The sequence below is a fragment of the Meriones unguiculatus genome, chromosome 3 (assembly GCF_030254825.1).
Source record: "Meriones unguiculatus strain TT.TT164.6M chromosome 3, Bangor_MerUng_6.1, whole genome shotgun sequence".
In the NCBI taxonomy this organism is placed as follows: Eukaryota; Metazoa; Chordata; class Mammalia; order Rodentia; family Muridae; genus Meriones; species Meriones unguiculatus.
This window is the reverse complement of record NC_083351.1, coordinates 145,820,409-145,842,855: the sequence shown is the minus strand read 5'-3', so window position 1 is coordinate 145,842,855 and position 22,447 is coordinate 145,820,409. Positions and strand designations below refer to the sequence as shown.

At 38.6% G+C, this 22,447-nt stretch overlaps 1 protein-coding gene across 1 annotated transcript in view; it reads right to left on the bottom strand.

Moving 5' to 3' along the window:
- Nucleotides 1-22,447, bottom strand: part of Gabrb1 (gamma-aminobutyric acid type A receptor subunit beta1) — a 452,897-nt gene that overhangs the window by 299,777 nt on the left and 130,673 nt on the right. The window lies entirely within an intron of this gene.

The window sequence follows — 22,447 nt, the reverse complement described above, 5'->3', positions numbered from 1 at the left end:
GTGTGTGGGTTTATTTCTGGATCTTCTGTTCGGTTCCATTGATCCACCATTCTGTTTCTATGCCAGCACCATGCAGTTTTTATTACTGTTGCACTATAGTACAGCTTAAGATCAGGGATGGAGATGCAACCAAGTACTATGCATGGAGATAACCTAGAACCCCTGTACAGATGTAGCCCATGGCAGTTCAGTGTCCAAGTGGGTTACATACTAATGGGAACAGGGACTGCCTCTGACATAATCTGATTGGCCTGCTCTTTGATCACCTCCCCCTGAGAGGGGAGCAGCCTTACCAGGCCACAGAAGATGACAATGCAGCCACTCTTTTTTTATGTTTTTTTTTGTTTGTTTGTTTTTTTATTTTTGATTTTATTATTATTTTTTTTTATCAGTTACATTTTATTAACTCTGTATCCTAGCCGTGTCCCGATCCCTCATTCCCTCCCAGTCCCTCCCTCCCTCCCTCATCTCCACCGTGCCCCTTTCCAAGTCCACTGATAAGGAGGACCTCCTCCCCATTCATCTGATCCTGTTTTATCAGGTATCTTCAGGACTGGCTGCAAAGCCCTCCTCTGTGGCCTAACAGGACTGCTCCTCCCTTCGGGGGTGGGGAGACCAAAGAGCCAGTCATTGAGTTCCTGTTAGAAATAGTCCTTGTTCCCCTCAGTTTGGGAAACCAATTGGTTACTGAGCTACCACAGGCTACATCTGAGTGGAGGTTCTAGGTTATATCCATACATGGTCCTTGGTTGAATGTCAGTCTCAGAAAAGACCCTGTGCCCAGATATATTTGGTCCTTGTGGAGCTCCTATCCTTTCCCCATCAGACTAACTCCCCTTCTTTCTTGTGATTCCTTGTACTCTGCCAAAGGTTTGGTCATGAGTCTTTGCTTTGAAAACACTGCTAGTTAGAGTCTTTCAGATGCGCTCAGTAGACTCCTGTCATACGTTCAATGCAAATGCAGCCACTCTTGATGAGATCTGATAGACTAAGATCAGAAGGAAGGAGAGGAGGACCTCCCCTATCAGTGGACTTAGGGAGGGGCATGCGTGAAGAAGGGGGGGAGAAGGTAGGATTAGGAGGGGAGGAGGGAGGAGTTTATGGGGGGATACAAAGTGAATAAACTGTAGTTAATAAAAGTTGAAAAAAATAAAAACAAAAACACAAGAAAATCATAAAAAAATATGTGGCACATTTGCTTTGCTGAGAATGAACTCCAGAAATTAGACATGATGTTTTATGTCTCCGGCAGTCTAGTTTCCACAAAGGGGACTCTTTTTCTTGGTAAAGTCAGTAGAATGGGACCCAGATCTGCAACTCTGCACTCCAAGTAATCACCAACTGGGTGACCTGGGGTAGAACTCGAAGACATGCTGTCCTAAGATCTTCCTGTGTGGTGATATTTGCAAAGATATTGCTGCACACTAATTCTCACTGTGAGTAATGATGACCTGGACACTCCCCAACGGTTGTTTCAACTCTTAAATGTGCTGTGCCCATGTTTTCATTAGACAGATGAAATCTGTCCCTGACACTGTTTGGAACTGTCATTCTCTACTTCCTTCTCATATTATATACCCATTTCAGCAAAAGGAACCTAAGTATGGAAACGTCTCCCACTGTTGCTCTGTAAAGACATGTTTTTCAAGAATTGCTAAAGGAACAAAAGGAGAAAGAAGGTAAGAGGGAGTGGAGAGGGGAAAACGATAAAGAGGAGAAACTTACTGTATTTTCTTTTTAGTATTCTGTGTCTTTCTGCCCCTTCAACTTACTCGTTTTGCTTTTTATACTTATATGAATTCATTTTATTTCTATAGTTAAGCTCTGGAACATTCTGGAATTGTAATACTCAGCTCAAACCTGAGTGGAAATGAAGAGTTAGCCCATGATGTGATCCTGATGTATCTGCAAGCACATGAAGAACTTCATTTCTGGCAAGCAATGTGGATTCTCCCTCATCTCCTGCACCTCTGTTGTAGTCATTTCTCCGTTCCCAAAGGTGGGAAAAATTTAAGGACAAGAGACATCTTACTTGTAAATGGCAAAGAAATCTTTAGGGAGGTAAACAGAGCTGTACTGATGCATTTTTAAAAATCTGCTTGGAGCAGTATGTATTTTGGTACAGCGTTAAAAATCCTCAAGCAATTTCTCTCATGTCACAAGTTTAAAGAGTTATCTATGAATGAGTCAGCCTAGGAGTTGCCATGGTAACAATTCTCCTTTCTTTGGAGCTAGGCCCTCTCTAATGTTGCCACTGAACTACCTTAGTTTCAGGAGTATGTGAAGTTCTTATTGCATTTAAATATTCATTATGTTATACATTCATTTCCTGATTTTGCAAGATTACCTGACAAGAATTCATTTTTAAAGATCTATAAATAGATATGTAATGTTGTGCTCACTTCTTTCACAAGATGAACAAGTCCATAAAATCCATCTAATGTTTACAAGGCATCTCTTTTCCTTGCTTTCTCTTCTACCTATCTCCTGTATTTTTATGTTTTCTTTCATACCTATCTATTTCTAGTAATATATTCTTTCCTGTCATCTACCCATCTTCTTCCTTCCTTCCTTCCTTCCTTCCTTCCTTCCTTCCTTCCTTCCTTCCTTCTTTCTTTCTTTCTTTCTTTCTTTCTTTCTTTCTTTCTTTCTTTCTTTCTTTCTTTCTTTCTTTCTTAGAATTTATTCACTTGTATCCCAGCCTCCTCCCTCATCTCTTCCCATTTCCACCCTCTCTCCCTCTTCTCTTCCCATGCCCCTCTCCACGTCCACTGATAGGGGAGGTTCTCCTCCCCTTCCATCTGACCCTAGCCTATCAGTTAACAGATAGGAGAGGTCTTCTTCCCCTTCCATCTGACCCTAGCCTATCAGTTAACAGATAGGAGAGGTCTTCTTCCCCTTCCTTCTGACCCTAGCCTATCAGATCTCATCAGGACTGGCTGCATTGTCTTCCTCTGTGGCTTGGTAAGGCTAGCCACCCCCCTCAGGGGAGGTGATCAAAGAGCCAGCCACTGAGTTCATGTCAGAGACAACTCCTGGTCCCCTTTCTAGCTGCTGTGAATATGGATGAACACCTGTGCAAAACTAAAGTCAAAGTGGATTGAAAATTTCAACATAAAAACAGATACACTAAACCTGTTAGAAAAAAAAGTGGGGAAGAGCCTTGAAATCATTGGTACAGGAGACAACTTCCTGGAAAGAACACCAACAGCACTGGCTCTATGATCAACAATCAATAAATGGGACCTCATGAAACTGAAAAGCTTCTGTAAAGCAAAAGACACTGTTTCCAGAGCAAAACGCCAGCCTACAGACAGGGAAAGGATCTTCACCAACCCTATTTCTGACAGAGGGCTAATATCCAGAATATATAAAGAACTTAAGGAGTTAAACACTACCAAATCAAGTAAACCAATTAAAAAGTGGTGTACAGAGCCAAACAGAGAATTTTTTTTATTTGTCAAGTCTTTTATTATTATGAACAAAACTCACAGGTAAATTTGATCTATATAGACACTAAGAAAAATCAATTGAATACTCTGGCTCAATTTTGATGCAGATAAAGAACAAAGGTTACTTAACCCATGTGTTTTACAGTTAAACACTTGGGCACTACCATATGGGAGAAACAGTAAGGTAACTCTGTGCTCAGCTCAAGTGCAGCTGGCAGAGAAACACTTAAAGAAATGCTCACTGTCCTTAGTCATCAGGGAAATGCAAATCAAAATGACCCTGAGATTTCATCTTACACCCATCAGAATGGTTAAGATAAAAAACTTAAGTGACAACACATGCCGAAGAAGATGTTGAGAAAGGGGAACCCTTCTTCATTCCTGATGGGAATGTAAACTTATACAAATACTTTGGAAAATAATCTGGCACTTTCTCAGACAATTAGAAATAGTGCTACCTCAAGATCCAGCTATACCACTCCTAGGCATATCCAAAAGATGCTCAAGTACACAACAAGGACATCTACCCATCTTCTATCATCTCTGTTTATCTTCATTTTCAGGTGTAAGTTTGTATATTTATTCTTGCAATTGCTACCCTTAATCTTTGAATGTATGGAAAAGAAACTCTGAAATAAGATAATTTCAGGGGAGTAGTCAAAATACTGGTGTGCTTACCATTCTGGAATTGCTCCTAAGCCCAAACTATGCTGTGGACTAGTACAGGGTAACTAAGGGAAACGTTGTGTCCTGATTTTCATTCCAGAGAAGATCTTCTTGGCAGAGTGAAATTGCTTCTAGCTGACATGCATCCAAAAGCAGAAGTGCAGATTCTCTTTAGTCAAGGAAGGTTTTAATCATCTGGCTCAATTTGCTTTTCCAATATCTTTCCCCCCAAAGCATTTGTTTATCTCTGCATACAACAGGCTTTAAGGAATACTCAGTATTTCCTTTACATTCTTGAATTTTCCCTTATGTCTCCTGGTATATTTTCCTCTGCTGATGGCCAAAACACTGCTTGCCCATAAAGCCATAGCAGATTTTCATTTATTCAAAGCTAACTGTCTTTCCAAATCCAATTCACCTTCCTCTAAATCTTCTCCTTATCATTTTATTAATATCTATATCATATAGTTCTTTATCCTGCAGGTTCCACAAAGTCAAAACTTAGGTATTCATTTGTCTTCCTGCTCTATGCTCTCCAGGGTGTGATTTTATTATCATTCTCTGGGTACCTACAATGCTTACCCCACAGGATCCTCATGATGGCAGAAATCTTGTGAATATATAGATGTTCGCTTGTTTGAAATAAATTCATGTGAGGTTTGTAGTTCAGGTTATGATGTCATAGGTAAGAAGCGTATGTTCTTAGCTTGGTCTTCTTTCTTGTATGGTAAGTTAATTAAGATAATCCTGTTGTGATAGTCTCCATAAATTCTGTTGCCATTATTCACCACTGGAAGCTGCAGTAGGACTACAGCTTCATGTTTATGGCACTGAGGTCAGTAGATCTGAGTGTAACCCTGGCGTTGTCTGTTAACTCCACAGCCAAGTCGCTTAGCCTTCCCGTGATCTACTCTGCTCATCTTTTAAACTGAAGTTAATTGAGAGAACTTAAAAGATGATTTAGCACAGCACTTGTAACACAAGTATGTGTTCAAATAATACTAGTTAATTCTACTGTAAGCATAACTCAGGGAAAATGTAAGAGGTCACTTATTTTAATTTTTCACAATGCCAGCCGGTGTTCCCCTGGCAGTTGGCATACAGCACTTGAAAAAGACTCTGAAGTTGTTACAGGTTCATGATTCTAATTCGTGCATGTACTTGAACATAGCTGGGCCAAATTACTTTTCTTCTTCCCGAAAAGAAAGGGGTTAATGTAGATTAGGTAGTGGTCTATGGCTAATATTTATTCTGGTCAGTACATATGATCTGTAGTGTGCCGTTCAATTCTCCACACAACAGAAATTAAGCAATACTCTGCATTTCCACCACATCATCGCACTGTCATAAAAGAGTATGAATATGGACTCTCAAGTTTGAAAGCTACTACGGAAAATGTGGCTTGATTAGATGTGTGGAGAAGGAACAAGATGCACAGAGAGGAAATAATGTGTGTAAGGAAAACTATGATTAGTAAGAGCTGGTGAAAGCGGTAGAGCTAGAAATGCTTTTAGATAAGTGCACACAATGAGTGCCTGAGACCTGGGTGGTGGTGGGGGGGGACAGAGCAAAAGGCAGCAAATGCATTAGAATTACTTTGGTGCTGGGACACGTGCAGAGATGGTGCTGAATCCTTAACTGGGTCTAATATCGTTTGTATGTTAAATACACTCCAGAGAACCACAGGTAAAGGCTTGATCCTTAAGTTAGTAGTTTTGGGAGGTGCTTTGGACCTTTAAGAGGTGAGGTCCACAGGAAGATCCCTAGGTTTCTAGTTAAGAGCAAAAGCTGGGCTTTTCTTTGGTGGGAGATAGAACATTTCACTCTGTCAAGGCTTTCCCTCCATGGCAGGTCTGAAATGAAGCTATATCATAAAGTGTTGGCCCCTGACTGACGTGAGCTATATAATATTTGGATTTGGGGTCTCAGGAATGTGAGTCAAAAAAAGCTTTCCTCTTTCTAAAATTAATTACATCAGACATTTTTTCTATTATATGCAGCTAGTATGAAGTCTTTGTTCTCAGTGATTCTCTACTGTATAAATTCTTGTATTTTTTTGCTTTTTTTATTCTTCATGTACCATCAACTAAACTAATGTGAATCCATTTATTCTCATTATCACCTGAAAGCGAGTTCTTTAATATCTCAATATTTCTGTTGTAAACACACATATTATTTGAAACTCACACAAAGCAGTCACCGATTAATCCATCTTTTGAGTAAGCATTAGAACCTTGACAAGACTCACTCCCCCATTCCACTGCTTCTCTTATACCTTGGCATTAAACTTGGAAGAATGCATTATATTTGTCTATTTAAATATTGGTGACCCTAGTACAGTTCAGCTTCACAGAAGGAGATGTTATGCTTTTTTTTTTATCATATCATGTAGAATTCCAGAACAGAATGGCATTCATGAACAACCTTGGATGTTTGTATAGATGAATAAATAGGTCAATAAGTGCTATGTGATTTCAACATGAAGCTGTTACAATTTTTTTTGAAGATGGTATGAAATACAGAGACCAGTCTCATTTTCTTTCTACTTCTGAAGTTGTGAGCCCCTCCCCAATAAGTTTATATTTATTTGTTTGCCAGTTAAGTAAGGAATTTGTAGACCTAACATGTATGCCCAATTTATTAAAGCCTTTAATTAACCGAGGTTCACATTTTCTTTTTTTAATTTTTTAATTTTTATTAATTACAGTTTATTCACTTTGTATCCCCCCTGTACCTCCCTCCCTCCTCCCTTCCCAATCCCACCCTCCCTCTTCTCCATTTGAGTCCCTCTCTGAGTCCACTGAAAAGGGAGATCCTCCTCCCCTTCCCTCTGACCCTAGTCTATCAGGTCTCATCAGGAGTGGCTGCATTGTCTTCCTCTGTGGCCTGGTAAGGCTGCTCCCCCATCAGGGGTGGGGAGGTAATCAAAGAGCAGGCCAATCAGTTCATGTCAGAGACAGTCCCTGTTCCCATTACTCTGTAGGCCACTTGGATACTGAACTGCCATAGGCTACCTCTGTGCAGGAGTTCCGGGCCATCACTATGAGTGGTCCTTGGCTGGAGTATCAGTTTCAGAAATACCCCTGTGTCCAGAATTTTAGGATCTGTCACTGTCCTTGTAGAACTCCTATCTTCTCCAGGTCTTATCACCACTTCTTTCATAAGATTCCCTGTACTCTGCTCAAAGTTTGGCTATGATTCTTAACATCTGCTTCGATACCATGCAAGGTAGAGCTTTTCAGAGGCCCTCTGTGGTAGGCTCCTGTCCTGTTCCCTGTCTTCTCCCTCCTCCAATGTCCATCCTCTTTGCCTTTCTGAATGGGGATTGAGCATCTTTAGCCAGTGTCCTCCTTCCTGATTAGCTTCCTTAGGTGTACAGATTTTATTATGATGATCCTATAGTATATGTCTAATATCCACTTATGAGTGAATATATACCCTGTGTGTCTTTCTGCTTCTATGTTCACATTTTCAAAGTAGGAAAGGGAGCAAGCATATTTGGAATTCTGTGGATAATACCTTTTAAACCCAAGACAGTGAAAGACATAATATATCTGTGATCCACTTATTCTGTTAAGTCAATAATACCAGTACACTATGGTAAAATCCCTTTATTTTGTAATTGTATTTTGTTGAGAGGAAGTCATAACATACCACCAGAGTTATAACTGATATTCAGAAGGAAGCCTTATATGAACCACCTATACCTTTGATACTTACAAAGAGTGAAATCAACATTTTTCTGAGCATTATCAACAGACCAGACATTTTAAAACAGTTTTGTCAAAGTAAAATTGAAGTGCATGAGAAATTAATATTTTTTGATATGATAAAATTGCATACTGTTTGTTATTTGGCACATACACAAGCCTTTGAAGCCATCAAAGCCATCACCACAATAATTGCAATAGATGTGTCCATCACCTCTAAAATTTCCCTTAGCTCTCCTCTTTCTCTCCCTCTTTGTGTGTGTATGTGTTAAAACACAAAATGCGAGATCTGCCCACTGACATTTTAAAGCACGTTGTACAGTATCCTTGATTCCAAAGGAACATGCTGTACAGAAACCTCTAGAATCCATTGTTGTTATAAAGTTCCAATGAAAGACGAATTAATCCTGGACCAGAAAGAGTCCATTGACTTTCTGTATAGCACTTTACTTCACACAATTCTTTACAGTCAAAATAAGACAGGAGTACTAAGGTTTAGGGGGACTAGAAATGGAAAGCATCAACCCTGGGTCTTGACTTTACCTGACCATCTCTACAGTTGTGCTTTCACATATGCAAGGCATTTTTTTTAAGTGGCCCTCTGAAAAGATATGTACATGTCTCTACACCCGGAAACCTGTTTGTACAAAGAACCCCTGCTGGTGTGGTTAAGGATGCTCAGATGACATCATTCTCAGTGACTCTGGCGGACCTAAGAGTAACTGACCAGGAACGTACAGTGAAGACACATACAGATGATGTAAAGAAGGTAGCCAAGTTACAGTTGTGTAACCACAAACCAAGAAATCCATGGGGGACACCTTCTGATGTCCAAGAAAAGATGAAGAGTGATCTCAGAGCACTTTCAGTATTAGTATGGAACTGCTGACACCTTGGTTTTGAACTTCTGCCTCTAGATGCCTGAGGCAACACATTCCTGTTTTTGTTTGTTTGTTTTGTTTTGTTTTTGAAGAAACAAGAGGGAACACCTTCTTATTTATTTATTTTATTACAACTTATTCACTTTGTATCCCAGCTGTAGCCCCCTCTCTTATTCCCTCCCAAATCAGCCCTCCCTTCTTCTTCTCTTCCCATGCCCCTCCCCCAGTTCACTGATAGGGGTGTTCCTCCTCCCTTTTCAGATTTGACTTAATGAGTTGGGGTGGGTGAGTGGGGATTCCTCTTATGTGGAAAATAAGGGAGGGAGGATGGGGGGAACGGGAGAGAGGGGGCTACGATCAGGATGTAAAGTGAATAAATAAATTAATTAGAAATTAAAACATGGGGAAAATAACATACATTATAATATTTCTTTGTAAAATGTCATTTCTGTTGTTTTAATGTACTTAATTGATAGTAGTTACTTAGAGAAGCCAAGATGTCTCATGATGCTTCTTTTTGAATTTTAGATAATTTTTGTATATATATAAAACATTTTCACTCAGTATTAGTATTCTAGTAGTTAAATTTTTTAATCGCTAATAATTTAGGTCCTGTGTGGAAAGGAACATGTAATATTCCATCCCTTTACTGTGGTCATGTGAAAAACTACATATACGACAGTTAATGAGCAATATCCATTCATAAATTTAGAAACATTCATTCAGAATGATATATATATTCTGAATGAATGTATATCATACAGAAGAAGCACAGCTTTAGGTGTTTAGGATGCAACCATGAAACTGATGGAAATGTTGCCTATTTTTTTGTAACATTCAGGGAGTAAGAAGAGCTACTTTTGAGACCTAAAGGAAAAATAAAACATGTAGAATTCAAGGAACAAAGGGTAAGCTTACCATGCATTTAGGATTTAAAGAGATATTCCTTGTCTATCATTGCCATTGTTATTATGAATCACTCAGTTAGCCTCCAAGCAGTATTTTTAGAATTTGCTGAACAAACATTGCTGGATATTCTAAATATGCAAATGCAAATGCCAAGGAATTGGGTCAGTCTGATCCAGCAAAAAGTAGACGAGTTCTTGTGGGCTTGAACATGACAATCGCCTCCAAAATATTTTTCCATCCATGTACCATGCAGTATCTACACCCTACCTATAAAAATCTTTTTCTAAAAGTGTGTGTGTGTGCGTGTGTGCATGAGTATGTATGTATGTTTGAGGTTATGTATGTGTGTGCCTGTGTGTGTATATGTGTGAGTGTGCATATGTATGTGTGTGTTAGTATGTGTGAATGTTTGTGTGTGTGTGAGTGTGTGAAGATAGCTCTATCAGTAGAAACTCTTGACATTTCAGGACAGGACGCCCTAAAGGAGAAAAGGCAAAAGTAACTTAAAATGAAGGCCATACAACATGCCTGGTGTCAACTCTACAGGAAGGGTACACCTGATCACTGGATGACAACAGACAATAGAGGGGAAGTGCAAAGTGTTCCTTTTCTTTTGCAGATTGTTTTCTGTTCCTGGCCTGATACACTCAGTGGAAAGAAAGCATTTTAGCTGGCTACTCTTACTCCATAATGTCACAGAAAAGCCATATACTGTAACACTTCTCTAAGTGTTACTGGAGACTTTCAGAACAGATTTTATTTTTTATTTTTATTATGATAGAAATCTCTAATTCTAGCTTCTAGCAAGGATGTCAAATAAATAGTTTCCACAAGAACTAGGTGGGTATGATTGCAGACATAATTAGAACGGAAGAAAATTGGCAATGAGGAAACACATTCAACCTGTAACACAGTGATTCTCAACATGGGGGACATGACTCCTCTGGGGTTGAATGACCACCTTCACAGGGGTCACCCAAGACCTTTGGAAAACACAGATATTTACATTACAACTCACAACAATAGCAAAATTACTGTTCTGAAATAGCAGCGAAATGGTTTTATATTTAGAGGCCACCACGACATGAGGGACTGTATGACAGGGTCACAGAGTTAGGAAGGTTGAGAAACGCTGCTATAATAAACAGTTGTAGAACCATAGATTTAAAATTACTGACTCAGTTAGCAGTCACGTGTCTTTCATGGTCCAGGATTAGCTTTCTCACCTTTGATTTTTAGCTTCGTTTTCTTTACCTGTGCCCTCAAACAGCCAATCGATGTCCAGTTTCCTTCACTGCTAAATACATTTTAGACACATTTCCCATTTCGAGGCTCATCTTACTTATATCAGGGCAAAGTCTTCTGATCTGGTATCCTTGCCTTAAACTCTCTTACCTCTCCAAACCCATTTGTCACATTACAGTGAGAATAATTATGTTATGAATTGAGAATCTAATTATGTCTCTACCTTTCTTAAATGTCCCTCTACTGCTAGCAGAATGAAATCAAAATTTCTTGACACAATGTTTTAGATTTTTATGATTTATTTATATGCTCAGCCTCATCTTTCATTTCTCTTCCGTATCTTGAACATTGTAGCCATGAAATTGTATTTGTTACTTATTGAATAAGCTGTTCCATTGATCGTTTTCTCAGGTTCTCATGCTCTCGCAGTCTGAGTACATCTTCAGCATCTCTATTTGCCTTTTCTACTTGTCTTTGCTTTCATTGTATCACTGGACTTTCTGCCTGCACCTCCTCTACAGTGGCCATTTTCTAGCCATAACTGATGATATGAACTCAGCTACAATTAAAAAAAAAAACAACAACAATATGGAGATAGTTCATTCACCTCATAGAACAAGCATTAGTCTCACAGCGCTCAGTGTTTATTTTATTTTAGCATATATTATATTTATAGATATTACTTGTTTCCTTATACATTCTTTTCATTTTTTTAAAATTTATTTAATGTGTATGGGTGTTCTGTCTCCATTGACATCCGTGAATTATGTGTATGTCTGATGGAGGTGGAGGCCAGAAGAGAGCATCAGAGTTTTTGCAAGCCATCATGTGTGTGCTAGTAATTGAACCCCTGGTTGTATGGAATTGGCAGCCAGTGCTCCTAAGTGCTGAGACACCTTTTTAGCCCATCCCTATATAGTCCATTCACCCATGCTTCACAGTGGCTTATTGATGGATTGATTTTGCTTATTACTCTGAAGAAATAGTTTCTAAATTAATTCATATATGAACCAAAGCAATAACAAAACCCCAAAGAAAGTCCAGCCAGTTTCTGAGGGCAGAAGTTTATCGCGTTTGATTTCTGTGTTAGCCGAGTTACTATCCCAAAAGCATCTTTAAAGGACATGATGGTGTGATGATGGTTGATCAGTTAAGTATTCATATTTATGTGACTTTGCTTGAAGCTAAGAGGTAGTATGATCTCTAGAGATAAAACCGAATGTTTGAGAAACTCCTGCCATTTTTGGTTTAAATGAAATTAATAATGTTTTAAGAAAGAAACAAGGAAATGAAAGTAGGTCAAGCAATTGATTTTTTGGAGCCTAAAATATAATATGGGTAATGACATTTCATTCCTAAAGAATTGTATTTATAAAATATGAATGACTTTACTTACTATGTGTAAGCTGAAAATCAATTACTTTCTTTTAGAAGTGTTGTATTTGAATTAAAAATTATGGTTCTGGGAAAATGTTAACTGGTGGGCTTAGCCACGATCATTATGTACTTTTTGTGAAGTCTAGGAATCAGAACCCTATCTATAGTTAGAAACAAAGTGGTTGAAGGTCCCAGAAAAAGAGATCTGGAGGTGCTGATAAATTCCTAACACCGGTTCCTATTTATTCCTGAGACTTACAACAGTGGCCCTTGAACTTGGTTGATTACATTCTCGCCACAATATAAGGTTTTCACATTTTTAACAACTGTAGTTTATTAACTTTGATCGGCACACATACTTTATTAAAAGTAAAAGAAAATGCCCCTTCTATCTTTAGGGCACTTTTAGGTTTATTCTGGTCTTTTAAACATCTTTCTTATAAATGCTCTCAGGCATTATAGAAAGCCATTGAAGGGATATTAGACACCTGTCAAGATGTCTGCAATTTGGGAATTCTTAGTGATTTTTGAATATCATTTATGTCTCCCTGGAAATAAGAAAACATGTCACTTTTGATAATTGAGTAAATTCTAGTTTCGCTGTTACCACAGGTTAAACAAAACAAATAACAACAGCAACAAAAAAAAATGGGCAAAAGTTCAGATGACTCAGGGTATAAGAGAGATACATGCCTGTCAACAGAGAAGCATGAAGAGAAACAGTATATAAACACAATTGAACGGTTTTTATATGTGTGTTTGTGTGTATTCACAAGCAAAAAAAAATAAACCTTTGCAAGGAACTATATAAAAAATTGGAGAGAAGTATGCTAAATGCAAAAATGCACACATTTGACAAGAGCAGAAAAGTGCAAAATGGGCCATGATAGTAGGAAGTGACATTAAAGGAGTGAGAAGGAAAAAGAGGGTTATGAAATCCATTTGACATGAAAACATGGCAGAGAACTATTTGGGATAATAGAAGGTACCAGCAAGGGGGAGTCAGGGGAAATAGAAGAAGACAGTGACTGAGAAGGATGAATAAGAACAAATATAAAGGCATATATATATATATGCATATATATGTATATATATAATGCCATAATTAAAGCAAATTTTTACAATTAATTTTAAAATATTATTCAATCATAGAAAGTTTAAAAAGCTGCATCGTATTGTTTAATAAGAAAGGTTAAACTATCTGGTAGAGAAACCAGGTACTTGTAGGCTTGTAGCAGGGGTATGAGTTGGAAGTATCAAAATTGATTTTACACTTTAGACATTTGAGAAACATTTTATTAAACTATTCATAGAAAAATCAGGATCTTTTACTCTCAATGGCAGCAATCAACTTAGACTAGTTCAAGGGAATTATCTGTTCTTATATGTGGGAGGGTCAAAAGAAGAGCATCTTTCTCATGTTAGGGTCAGCTAGAGAAGGTATTAACTGATATCAGTAAAATCTTGCCCTATCCCATTGCTTTGCTTATTTCTGTTATCATTAGTTCCTTTACATACCTGAAATGTGACTTTAGAAGCACCAAGAATATGAATTCTTTGAACCTGATTATTGCCAAAGAAGGAGAAATTAATTTCCTGCTGACACTGGCAACTGTTTGAGGAGTTGCTGTCCCTGGTCCAGTTTTGTTGACATATTAAATCACACATACACCTGTACACAGAGGCTGAGAACAAACTCACATGATCAGACGTGAAACCAGAGGGTAGTGTGAGCTTTTAAGCAGAACCACACAAATCAAGCAGGATTTCAGAGGGAAGAAAGTTTATAGCCACTGCAGACCAAGTGTATCAGTTACTTTTCTGTTGCTGTAACAAAAGCCACTACCAAGGCAATTTATAAGAAGATCATGCTTAATTGCACTTTTGGGTCCAAAGACTTAGGGTCCATGATGATGGAGCTATAGTATAGCAGTTGGGAGAGCTGAGATCCCACATTTGAAACTGTAAGCAGAAGGCAGTGAGAATACTAGGGACAGAAAGAGACTTTTAAGACCTCAGACAGTCTCCAGTGACATAAATCCTCCAGCAAGGAGTTATCTCTTAATCCTTCCTCAACAATTCCAGTATTTGGAGAACAAGCATTCCAACATATTGAGTCTATGGGGGTCATTCTCATTCAAACCCCCACACAAAAGCCTTGCCAGATTTCTGTATGGAGATGACAATGGTCAAACTGAACTGGCTCACCATCTGATATGAATCAATGAATCAATAGAGAGCACTTTCAGGACACTGAATGAAGTATATCTCAGCTTAGCAGGCACATACATCTTTGCTTTCAATCTTCCATCTTTTCTCTTTCGTTTTTGAAACATCTTCAACCCTGCGACAGTTCCCCAAATAAGAAAATTTATTAAACTTTTCCAATCATACAGAGGGATCCTTTTAAGAAATGAAAACTACAGAATCTTAGCTATTTCACTTGGTTTTACTGATGCTAGGTAATAAATTATAACTAGCTATCTTTATAAACTTTATCATATTGATCAAACATTATTATATTTAAGAAAATTTGATTTTTGCATTTATTTTAAGGTTTTTTTAGAGTATATTAAATATACAGAATAATTTATAACATCCTTATACATGTAAATCACATTCATTCGCCATTATCCTTTCTAGCCCTCTCCCAATTCTGATTAGCCTCCTTTCACTTCTCAACTAGCTCTCCCTTCTGACTGTGTGTGTGTGTGTGTGTATGTGAATGTGTCATTACAGGAACATAGGTTTTAGCTTGTTTACAGAGCCTATGTACTTCACTAATGGCTATACCACAATGGCACCAATGGGATCTCCTTGCCTGGACATTGACATTACTTCCATAGTGCCCATGGCTAAGTAAAAGTTTTGATGATAATTCTCTCCCAGCAGCCTGCAGGGCGCCTTCCAGGATTATGAGGGCTAAGGAACAGAGAGGAAGTTTACAACACAATTCCTTTTGGTTTTTAGTTTGATTCTCATGACTAAAGCACATGGAATCTTAGGCAATAGAGTCTTACCAACTAGTTCCAGTGGGTAATAAGAGCATTGGTGTTGTCTATATTGTTCGGGGGTCTCATGGGCTTTACTGACCAACAGCTGACCCATGGAGTGTCCTCCTAGTTCTGGGATATTTATTTAATTTCATTTGGATTCTAGGAGCAACTTTATCCATCTACACAGGGTACCTGTACAGAAATGATTTTGTTAATTTATTTTTTTCTGAATAGCATAGCATGGATCATACCAGATTTCTATAGGGGTTTTTCATCCATCATTAATTTCTGTTAACCCTTTTCTGCCCTTGGAAATCTCTACTCAATACAATATAAATAGCTTACTTAATTATGATTGCCTTGACATTTGTGGATAGTGTCTATGACTGTAGATCTGAGGAGGTTATTACTTTAGTATATTGGAACAAAATGAACTGAATTAATTCTAGTTTGAAAGTCTCCTAAAGTTTAATAAGAATTTATTGGTTCTACTTTCTGCTATATGCTCCAAATTTTAGTAAGATTTATAAACAAATGACTAAGTTCCAAGATGCTTTAATTTTTATCATTAGGCAAGAATAAACGGCAAACATTTGGTGAATGTCACAGCTCATATTTACCTCTCTCTCTCATAATTGGGATAAAATGTTGTTGTTCCTTATATTGGCATAGATTATTATATAATTTGAAAAGCAACAATAATTAAAACATTTCAAGGTAAAGTATCAGTTATCTTTATATGAACTTCCAAATGGTGGTAACTTCTTTTTGAATTTCCATAGGACATGGGCGTATGGATTAATTAGACAGACAGATAGTAGAAGAATATAAATATAGCATTCTATTCCATTTGACACAAACAAAGAGACCTAAATTTTAAATTAGTTTATTTTATTTAACCAAAAGCTGTAACATGAATGTTCGAGCATATGAAAAATTATTTTTTTCTTGCTTTTTCTACTGAAAATAATGTTTTAAATACAATATATTCTGGTTACAATTTCTCCTACCCTAACTTCTCCTAGATCATCCCAATTAAAATCCATATCTCCTTTATAACCTGTCAAAAAAAAAACAACTGGGCATCTAAAATATAATAATTATTAAATAAGATAAAAAACAAACGAACCAGAATAAGACAAAACAAACAAACTGGAAAATTTTTACTAAGAAAAAGCTTAAGACATACTTACAGACATTGTGATACATATATTTGCACACACAGAAATCTCAAAAAAGAAAATCAAAACCAGAAGCAAAAGACCTGTAAGGTTAAAAACCAAACAAAAAAACCAAAAAAACCTGTAAGGGTTGGAGAGATGGCTCAGCAGTTAGGAGCAACGGCTGCTCTTTCAGAGGACCTGCGTTCAATTCCCAGCACTTACATGGTGGCTCACAACCATCTATAAGTGGAACAGATTCCTTCTTTTGTCACAGGCATACATGCATGTCATATGTATAAATAAATAAATCTTAAAAAATATAAATACCAAGACAACGCATTATGAAACAAAAACATGCCAAAGGACAATTGAGTTTGTTTTGTGCTGGCCAGCTATGGCTGGGCATGGGGTCTGCCCTTACACGTAGTTTGTATACCCATTGAGATTTTGTTAGAGCAAACTAATCTTTGCAAGCAGTTTCCAATTGGAGGTAACACATAGAGGATCTCATTGGATAAATGCCCAGAATTTATAATCACAGATCAATGAGCACAGAGGCAACTTGAGGTTGTATGAGAAAATACCACCAAAGCACCCCTTCATCTTTCCAGCAGCAGAGGCCATTGTTCCTGATTTCCAGGCCATTGTTCCTGATTTCCTTGGCATCATTTGGCTGACCTGTGTGGGGATCAGGGTCTAGCAGGACCTTCATAAACAGCATGGAAGAGGCCCAACTGTCTTCTGCTCCTACCATTCCATTTAAAGTTATCCAGAAGCAACCATGCAAGGTATGCTTGAAGGTTGACGTCACCCTCATGGATGGCATATTATCTTTCCTCACTCAGCATTATTTTTTCCTAGTTCCATCTATTTGCCTGCAAATTCATGATGACATTGTTTTTAAAAGCTGAGTAACTCTCTATTTACACAAGTGGTACATGTGTAATGTATCACTTTTTCTTTATCCATTCTTGACTTGTTTCCAGTTTTTGGCTATTGCAAATAATGCTGCTATGAACATAGTTGAGCAAGTGTCTTTGTGTTATGGTGGAGCATCCTTTGCCTAGGAGTGGTACAGTTGGCTCTTGAAGTAAATTGATTCCCAATTTTCTGAGAAAGCTCTGGATTGATTTCTGAAGTGACTGTACAAGTCTGCATTTCCATCAGCAATGGACGAATGTTCCGCACCCTCTCCATCATGTCCCATTACTTGTGCCTTTGCTTTTAGCTATTCTGAGAGGTGAAGATGGAATCTGAGTTTTTGTGATTTGCATTTCCCTTATGACTAAAGATTCTGAACATACTTTTAAGTTCTTCTTGGCCATTTGAGATTCTTCTGTTGAGAATTCTCGGCTTAGATCACTATCTCATTTTTAAATTAGATTATTCGGCTTGTTGATGTCTAGCTTCTTGCGTTCTTTATAAGTTTTGAAAATTAGCTCTCTGTCAGATAGAGGGTTGGTGAAAATCTTTTCCCAGTCTGTAGGCTACTGGTTTGCCCTATTGACATTGTTTCTTGCCTTACAAAAGCTTTTCAGTTTTATGAAGTCCCATTTATTAATTGTTGACCTTAGTCCCCATGCTTTTGGTGTTCCGTTCAAGGAGTTGTCTCCTATGCCAGTGTGTTCAAGGATATTCCCCATTCTTTTCTATCAGGTTCTATGAATCTGGTTTTATCTTGAGATCTTTGATCCACTTGGACTTGAAGTTTGCACAGGGTCATAAATATGGGTATATTTGCATTCTTCTACATGCAGAAATCTTTGTAGGATGTTTGTACATGTAGACAGTTTGACCAACACCATTTGTTAAAGATTCGTGTATTTATGGATTATTTATAAAAAAAAATCAGGTGTCTATAGGTGTGTGGATTTATATTTGGGTCTTCAATTCCATTCCATTTAGCAAGTCTCTTTTTACGCCAATATCATACAGTGTTTACTATAGCTCTGTAATACAACTTGAAGCAGAAATGGTGATACCTCAATTTTTTTTAATCAATATTTTCACTATCCTGGGTTTTTAATTTTTCTATATAAAGTTGAGAATTGTCCTTTCAAGTTTTGTGAGTAATTGTGTTGCAATTTTGATAGAGATTGCACTGAATCTGTTGATTGTTCTTGGTAGGGTGAGTTTCTTTCTTTCTTTCTCTTAACTATGTTAATCTTACTAAACCATGAGCAAGAGAAGTCTTTTCATCTGCTAATATCCTCTTCAATTTCTTTCTTCACAGATCAAGCAAGTGACGCTTGATCAGTTACCCCAAGATATTTTATATTATTTGAGGCTATTGCATTATTTCCTGGTGTTATTTCCATGATTTCTTTTTCACTCTATCATTTGTATATACGTGGGCTACTGATTTTTTGTGAGTTAATCTTTTATCCAGTTACTTTGCTAAGGTGTTTTTCTTACTCTTCAACTGTGTTGCAATATCCAAGGCCTGCTGTGGTAGTATAGCTGGGCTCTGGTGGAGACATAATTCTGTGATTTTATTAATTGTGTTTGTGCTCTGGCATCTAGGCATGGATTTTGGATAACACTACGTCTAGGCCCTTATTTCTGGATTTATCTTTGTTAGGTAAGCTTTTTGTTCATTTTGTTTCCTTTCTGGATTTTGGAGAAGGTGATGGCTGTGTTTTGCTTGTTTTCCTGGCCTGCTCAGCTAGTGTGTTCATGCGGAATGCCTGTTGGTGTTGAAGCCTGGGATAGTGGGATGATTTGGGGGAAGGAGGATTGGAAGAGAAGACCTTTGTAATCCTTTTCAGAAACAAAGGTCTTCTCAGAGCCGAGAATGAAACTGGGGGACAGAATCTCAGGAGCCATTGGAGAATATGGTTCTTCCTTCAGCCTCTTTGTTGCCCTAGAACTAGTGGCTTTAGGGTTAGGATGGGGTGCTTTCTGGGGTTTGGATCTGGGACAAAGCGACAAGTGTAGAAAGAAAGTTAGAAGGGGGAGGAAGATCTGTGGGACCCACGGGAGTAGGAGGGGGTACTACCAGGGGTTTTCTGCCGTAGAGCTGAAGATGAGACTGTGAATTAGAACTGTGGGAACAGTGAGAAAAGAGAAGATCTGTGGGAAGCCTTCCTGGTTTTCTGGAAGGTAAGGCCTATGGGTTAGCAAGTGAAGCCTGCTAGACTTGGGGGCTGTGAAAAAAACAGCCGGTGTGATGGGGAAGGTTTGCGTGGTATCCACAAGAGACACCACGTACAGGGAATGTTGCCAGGGGTGTTTTGCTACAGAACTGGGAATAAGACTTAGGGGTTGGATCTGGGGGAAGAGAGAAGAAGAGATCTGCAGTCTTCCTGGTTTTCTGGCCGGCATGACTGGTAGGTTACCTTGGGGGTGTCTGCTGGAATTGGGGGCTGCTTCCTTGTTCTGCTAGGCCGGTGCATTCCCAGTGAACGTCTGCTGGTATTGAAGGCTGGGATAATGGGTTGAGCTGAAGGAAGGAAAATTTGGGGAAAAGATCTTTGTGGTCTAGTAAGGGTGGAGTCAGAGAGGGAAAGGAGACTCCAGTGTTTTTCCTGCTACAGAGCTTGAATCCATTAAAATTTCTAATTATTATTTTCACGAGACTCACAGTTGGGAATACCGATTCGTTTATTTGGGTTTCTCATCTTTGTTTCCCTGCAAACAAGCTGGTTTTATTTCTTGTGATGTGACATCACTCCCTAATTGTTAGTAAACAGAGGACATAATTATTCAGCACTCATACTGATAAGATAAATAGCACCAATTCTTTCCAAAGAGCAAATAAAAACTTTAGCATAACCTTTGATTTAGTATCATAGTGATTCCCTGAGTGGGACTAGAGACAAGTATTTAGACACCTTTGGTAAAATTACTGAACATTCTGAAATACTGATATTTGTTGAGAGAAAAATACTCTTTAAAATTATAAACAGCAATGCATTCATGATAATAAATGACAATGCACATACCGTGGGCAGTTCCTTGTCACTGTGTTTGCTATTGACTGAATGATATTAACTAATAACATAAAAAGGAGGATTATTATTTGTTAAAACTTCCTTATTATCATGCAAAATACCATATTTTTATGGTAAAGGTGGTGGGTGAAACTCTGATGAGGGACAAGATATTTACATAGTCGCAAGAGAATTCTTGGGTAATTGCACAGATACGTACTCTATCTTACCAAAGAGACACCTGTGGATGGCCATCTATGTAGATGACCAAAGACCACATCACTAGTAATGTAGCAAATGGACACCTGGAGCTTTCTGATGGGCTGAACTAAAGCACAATTAATGTGACATTCCTACCCGAAATGCATTCCCTCAGTCGCATCAAGAGGAAACGTTACAGAAATTCACACTGGGACTGGTCTATAAAACAGCTCTGCTGATCCTTCACAAAAGGTTTAAGGTCAGGAAGTTGAAGAGAGGGAACAGGATAAGAGAGGGAATGGTGAGGGAAATGAGGGTGCGGATCAAATGTAGGGAGAGCAGGAATGGGAGGAGAGAGGGCTTGCAGAGGAAAGAGAAACCAAGGGCGGCGGCATCTCTGGGAAAAGCTGGAGACCTATGACAGGGTAGGCTTGTGGGAGGACATGAGGGTGACTCCAGCTGAGCCCCCTAGTAGCGGGGGTCATGGAGACTGAAGAGACTACCCTCACCAAATAAGACTCCTACTGGAGGGAGGGAAACACCAACCTATCTACAAAAACTTCCATCCAGAATTGACCCTGCCTAAAAGATGTGCAGGGATAAAGACAGAGCAGAGATTAAGGGACTGTCAATTCTTGGCCCAACCTACCTGAGACCCATACTATGGGAGAGAGCCAACCCCTGATACTGTTAATGATACTTTGCCATACTTGCAGATAGGAGTGTAGCAGGTCTGTCCTGTGTGAAGCTCCACCCAGCAGTGGGCCAAAACAGCCACACAGCCAAACACTGGGCAGAGCGCAGGGAGCCTTACAGAAGAGTTGGCAGACGGGTGGAAGGACCCAGAGGGAACAGGAGCCGACAAGAAGACCAACTACCTGGGCCCAGGGAGCTTGAGGAAACCGAAGCACCAACCAAGGACCATGCATTGACTGGTCCTAGGCCCCCTACACTAATGTACCGGACGGCAGCTTGGTCTTCATGTGGGTTCCTTAGCAAGAAGAGCGGGTGCTGTTTTTGACAAGGATTTCTGCTGCTTGTCTTTTTATGACTTCCTCCTGGCAGTGTTGCCTCATCAGGTTACCATGTAAAATATTTGGTCAGTCCTGATGTGACTTGATGGGTTGGCGTGGGTTGGTAGGGGGTGCTCCTTTTTTGAGGGGTAGGGGAAGAGGGATAAAATAGGGAAGAAGAAGAGAGAGGAAGAGTGGACTGGGAAGAGAGGAGAGAGAGCGCTATGATTGGAGTGTAAAGTGAATAAATTAATTAAAATATTTTTATAAAAGACTGACAGCTGTTTTCTATCAAAAGGACATGATCACAGAGTATACTTTTTGAGCCTAGGTTAAATGCTGCAGAAAAAAATAATAGATACTAAAGGTTTTAAATGGCCATAGTGAGATATGGGAAAATTTGGATACAAACCTTGAGACTGATAAAAGCAACACGTCTGTCCTAAGTGCCCCAACGTTGATAGCTGTGCTCTGCGTGATTGTTGCTCTTAAGAGCTCATCATGAAAGGTTTATGGATGAAAGAGCAAATCTGCAATCATATTCTCAAACAGTTCAGAAAAAGGAGGAGATCTAAAGGAATGGCGCAATAGGAAAAAACGAGATGAAAGCGGGAGTTCTTCCTCTTGTTCTTAGGAGTTTCTAGAAGTTTGCATTCACATCGGGTTAAAAATTAAGTAGGCATACATTCTTTTTTACCTTTTATTTGATTGGAAAGGAAATTATTAATTCCAGTAAAGTTAGTGCCTATTTCACTTAATGAAAAAAAATTACTTCATGTTTTTTTTCTTTACCAGAAGAAATTATGTATACTATTTAAAAAGTAAAATAATAAGGAAAAAAAATCCCTTCTCTGCATCATCCCAAATCTTAACTAGTTCTAGTTCTGCTGCAAGTTTTTATG